At 37.4% G+C, this 6,000-nt stretch overlaps 1 long non-coding RNA gene across 1 annotated transcript in view; it reads right to left on the bottom strand.

Moving 5' to 3' along the window:
- Window positions 1–967: 967 nt before the first annotated feature.
- LOC141375414 (uncharacterized) overlaps window positions 968–6,000 on the bottom strand; it is a 34,386-nt gene continuing 29,353 nt past the window's right edge. The window contains exon 3 of the long non-coding RNA XR_015495993.1: window positions 968–3,590. This is a non-coding gene — a long non-coding RNA (uncharacterized LOC141375414). The remainder of the gene's footprint in view (window positions 3,591–6,000) is intronic.

Below are 6,000 nucleotides of genomic sequence, written 5' to 3'. Positions count from 1 at the left end.
CTACTCTCGCTCTTTGCGCCCATCGGTGACACCCACCTTTACTTTTTTTAAAGACACAGCGCATTGGTTTCCGAGTCATTGACGCACATGAAGGACTGAATCCATGACAGCACACAACCTTGGCTATCCATTACGCAAAACCGAATTACGCTATTAAAGAAAATAGATTTCATGACAACAAAATACCTTAAAATCCCTGGTGATGAAAAATGAATTCATGGTGATAAAAGCAATGGCATTCAAACTTTTAGGCTATATCAATCTCTCTTGTGTTGCGGAGGGGTTGTTTATGTCATTCGAGCCATTACAACATTTAATAGACCTAGAAAACCTGAATTCCTCACAACCCATTTTGATCTTTTTGAATGACAAAAATCAGTCTGATTAGATAACTTCCCAGTTATATAACACAATACATCAATTCACTAAGGGGAAAGGGCACACTCACATAAGTGGAAGATGAAGATTATATACGTCAGTGTCTGATTACATATTGAATTCAATGAATTACTACACCCGTTTGACTCCTTGATCTCCTCATTTAGATCACTTGCTTTCATCTGTGTGGAGTGCTAAGAGTCAATTCAAGTGATGAGTTATAGATCAAGTGTTTCGGGTTCACACAAACATTTATAAGACCTAATTCTGGAAACTATTTCCTCATTGTCAGAGTTTTCTCAGCAGTAGCTTTATCTCAGTTACTGTTACAGCTTTCTTTCCTGCTTTTTCTCTGTCTTTCCAGGTGCCCTACTTTTATAGAAACCTGCTCCACAATAATGGAATTTCTATTAGCTGCGAAAGGTGTCATTTTTCAAGTCATATCCAGCCTTCTACACATTACATGATTTTTGTGTTATGTAACTCCAAGCAAAGTCCTGTTGTACTTCAAACAAGTGAAGGTGGAGATATCAATTACTTGTTATAAGTTAATTGTGTTTCGTTAGTTTTTTTTTTTTTTTTTTTTTTTGAACCTCATTGAAGTTACTATCAGTGCAAGGATACAACAGGGATAGGGTTTTTTATCAGGTCCCTATAGTTTACTTGTCTCCCATAGCTCAGCTATGTCATTTTTACTGTATAAGGGCTGAACGAAACAAACCTGTTCCTTCACTAGAACATTAAAGAAATGTTTATGCTTCAATCATGGTCTTTTGGTAATTGCTAAAATGCTAATCAGCAGTTATACAGCTGCTCTGAGAGTCAAAAGAAAAACATGTACAGGTATAACAACATTAATATGTGACTTGATGAAAAACTGAGGTCTTATAAAGCAGCAAGATCAGACTGTGCAAGAAACATTGTTCACATGTAATTCAAGTCGGGGCGGCAAGATGGCTCAGTGGTTAGCACTGTCGCCTCGTAGCAACTAGGTTGCTGGTTCAAGCCCCAGCTGAGTGTGAAGAAATAAAGAAATGAATGTAATTCAAAGCCTCAGCAAAGTGAATGTCCAGTTTGTAAATGAATCAGTTGTTTGTAACTGAATAGACCTGTTCACCAAACCAGCCTCTATATTTGAAAAAAGTTTACTGCTCAAGCCAACACAGACATACAAGTTCTCAAATGAAACCCCACTTGTTGGTGCCAGACAGACACTCTGGTTATTCTGGTGTTTATGATCCAGTGATGTCAGCTTTTGTTAGCTCATTCAGTGCTTCAATACTCAAACATTGCACTGACAGAACTGACGAAACAGTTTGTACTCATACCCCAAAACTGATGAGTTGCTACTATATAAGTTTTGAGGGTTAATTACACTATAATAAATAGGTGAGTTAATTGATTCTAGGGTGACACAGTAGCTCAGTGGTCAGCACTGTCACCTCAAAGCAAGAGGGTTGATGGTTTGAGTCCCAGCTTGGTCAGTTGGCATTTCTATGTGGAGTTTACTTGTTCACGCCGGTTTCTCTGGTTTCCTCCACAGTACAAAGACATGCACTATAGGTGAATTAGGTAAGCTAAAATAGCCGTAGTGTATGTGTGTGAATGAGTGCGTGTGGATGTTTCCCAGTGATGGGTGGCAGCTGGAAGGCATTCGCTGCATGTGCAAAACATATACTGAATAAGTTGGCAGTTGATTCTGCTGTTATGACCGCTAATGAATAAAGGGACTAAGTTGAAGGAAAATGAATAAATGAATGAATCCTACTTTATGTGTTTTAGACAGCTAAAACATCCTCTTTCTTATCATTCAAGGGTGCTTTATTACTATAATTGTGTATACTTTACAATTGCATGGTTGTGTAAATAAAGTGGTGAATCATTTGTCTGGACCATTCTGTAAAACAAACGTCCAAAAAGAAAATGTAATAATAATCAAAATAATCAGACTCACCTGTCTGCCAGAGGCCATGGATTATAAGTAATAATGTTGTAAGCAATGTTATGGTTCTTGCACATACTGATGGTTTTGCTGAATATGAGATGCATGTATTGTTGAAAGTAGGGCTAGGCTGATAAACGATATTATATCGAATCATGATCAAATTTATGTCAATAACAATGATAAGCTCAGGACTATTTTACTCTATATTGATTAAAGAAGAGCCAAACACACGAAAGAAATGTGCAACAATGGTAATCTTAAAAAGTGTTGATTTCAGAGTTAAAAAAAAGTTTATCAGCCGAAAATATGTTATGCCATTTTATGGACTCTCCTATTTTAGTGGCTTCAGTCATAGTAGGGGTAATCTTTTAAATCTGGAAGCATTAACAAATAATTTCGAAATATATAGTGTTATTGTTCAATTTGGAAAATCATTATCGAGATTGCATTTTTTCCATATCGCCCAGCCCTAGTTGGGAGCCACATGCATTCATTATGCTTTGTCTGTATTGAGTTTGAGCATTGATATTGCAATGTGTGCATCTGTAACAATCATCAGGAGTAGATTATTTATTAGAGATTAAAAGAGAAAGAAAAATGAATTAAATATTACTATATTTTAAAATTATAAATACAATGATGACCATGTTGTTTTATATTTGATTGTACAATTTCTGTACTTGAATACTGTTAGACTCCCCAAAAAAAAGTAAACAATGATTATTTTTTTTTATGAATTTTCCTTGTTATTTATTATATTTTAAGCAGATGCACTTGATCTACTTGATACACAAAAAAAGGCTTGATCATCCCAGTCAGTCTGGTGAAATTATATTCATATCACAAAATATACTGCGGCAAAACAAAATATTGCAATGTCAGATTTTTCAAATACGCAGGGGTTTTCTTGACTCTAAAAGTGGGTCTATAAAGTGATTATAAACTCACATTAATGCTGTTGACCATTAGAAATTGAATTTGAATAGTGATTGACACAGTTGATCACTCACCAATAGCCTACCACACAGTTGAAATGGGACAGTCCTCTAAAACGTGCATGTAAGTGAAGGGCTGATATTTTGAGCCCAACTGCATCCTCCATATTTCCACAGATTAAGAAACACTCTGACGTCAAACAGCCTGTAAACACAGGAGACATCGCCCTCTCTCTTTCTCTCTCTCTTTGTAGTTGTCGTGGTAACCCTCACACCTGGTCAGCTCTCTGTCCGTATGGTTTTTATGGTCATGTGAAGCTTCCGTCCTCCCCCTGAGCAATAAACACACACACATACACACACACACATACATCCCATAAACAGTATGTGGAAGGTGACATGCTGGAAAAACACCATAAAGCAAAGCAACCATGAGGTTTCACTTTATTTACTGCCCTGTGTCTCCACATGGTCTGCAAATTCCAACCCCCCATCTTCATCCCAGCACACGCCTCTCCCATCAGCAGCTTTTTTTAATCATGCTGTGATATTCGCTGAATACGATACTATAAATTGAACTACTTCTATCTGAAAAGAGTCAATCAAACCAGCTCAGATTACAGTTCAAGAGAAACCACTAAAAATAGAGCGGAAATTAACCCTTTAGGTTAAATTTTGTTATCTTTGATGACAATGGTGGATTTCCTTTTTATGTTTAACTTAAGAGTGTAACTGAATCTGTTCAGTTCAGGGTGCTCCGGTTTCCCCACAGTCCAAACACATGCACTAGGTGAATTGGGTAAACAAGATTGGCCATATGTATAAATGTGTGTGTGTGTGTGTGTGTGTGTGTGTGTGTGTGTGTGTGTGTGTGTGTGTGTGTGTGTGTGTGTGTGTGTTGTGGCTGGAAGGGTATCCGCTGCTTAAAACATATGCTGGAATAGCTGGCGGTTCATTCCGCTGTGGCAACCCCTGATAAATAAGTAAATAAGCTGAAGAAAAATGAATGAAATGAATGTGCAGGTGCTCACTGACAGTTCTCGGATTATAGTATTTCCACATTCCATGACCAGAAAAACTGATTAAAAATGTAAAGAAAATGAAAGCAAGTGCAGACCAAAAGCAAAAGATGGAGACAGATGCAGGCACATTTATCTGACAAAACCTGATGAACATGTCTGTTGCACAGCTCTGATAGTTTCACTTGATTTCTATTTCATGTTCAAGTGTACATTTTCAAGCTTAAAATACTTTGTCTTGTCTCAGGGATTTACCATTATTTACTTAACTGATCACAGCATTCTTCTTCCCTAGAACACAAAGCAAAGTTTTGAGAAAAATGTTCATGTAATGAAAACAAAAGAGATCTATATGTCACTAATGGTATGGGGTTGGGTAAAAACATGTTTGGTTAACCAACAGCAAGTGGGCAGGGTGTTTGAGAAACCTGTTTGAAAAGTCATTATTTCTGACATTCTGTTTACACACAAATTTACATACTTCACCCTTTGCGACAGTTCAATAGATTCTCTTTCATGCTTTAATCTGCTAAAGGTTTAACCCTTTAACAGGCACCTACTTGACCTTTTGTCCATAAGTTGTCATTGAAAACAAAAAACTCAAAATTGATTTTTCAAAACTGAAGTAACTGGACAAAAAATCTTTGAGTTCAAGTTAATGGAAAGTGTTAATGTTATAATAATTGAGCAGGAAAAACCTGTTAATGATAGACAGGGTTTCTTCAGGTCACATCAAGTTAAATTTAAGACTTTTAAGACATTTTGAATGATATTTTAAACTTATAGAGAGCTAAATGCTAAGGATTTTGAATGGCAGTTGAAAAAGATTTTCACTGTCCCAATCAAAAAATGATTATAATTTAATACATTTCGTCATTCATTCATTTACTTCTATTTATCAGGCACTTATACAGCATATGTTTTATGCAGCGGTTGCCCTTCCACAACCCAACACTGGAAAACAACCATACACTCTCATTCACACACATACTGTATACCACAGACAATTTAGCTTTTTCAATTCACCTATAGCGCATGTCTTTGGACTGTGGAAACAACTGTGTTAGAAACCGGAGCATCCAGAGAAAACCCACGCAAACACGGAAAAACGTGCAAACTCCACACAGAAATGCCCACTGACCCAGCCGGGACTCGAACCAGTAACCTTCTTGAGGTGAGGCAATCGTGCTACCAACTGCGCCACCATCACACCCCTTAATACAGTTAATAATACATTAATTCATTTTCTTTTCACCTAAGTCCCTTTATTAATCTGGGGTCGCCACAGCGGAATGAACCGCCAACTTATCCAGCATATGTTTTACGCAGCAGATGCCCTTACAGCTGCAACCCATCACTGGGAAGCATCCATACTCAATCACACGTGTGGGGAAAACCGGACCACCCAGAGGACACCCACGCGAACTCAGGGAGAACATGCACACTCCACACAGAAATGCCAACTGACCCAGCCGAGGCTCGAACCAGCGGTCTTCTTGCTGTGGGAGATCGTGCTACCCACTACACCACCGCGTTGCTCATTTAATAATACAATAACAATAATTTAGTAATAAAAAAAATAGGTCAGGTCAGTATCCTCAGATGTAATTAAATGGAGAAGTTTTAAACAAATGTTACTGTAAGGGAAGTGATTTAATGCTATTTGTAAATAAAAAGTTAACAGTTTTATTAAGATGGATAGTTGGTGATTGTATGGAGGTTA

The sequence above is a fragment of the Danio rerio genome, chromosome 7, assembly GCF_052040795.2.
Source record: "Danio rerio strain M-AB ecotype USA chromosome 7, GRCz13ab, whole genome shotgun sequence".
Classification (NCBI taxonomy): Eukaryota; Metazoa; Chordata; class Actinopteri; order Cypriniformes; family Danionidae; genus Danio; species Danio rerio.
This window is presented reverse-complemented; position numbering and strand designations above follow the sequence as displayed.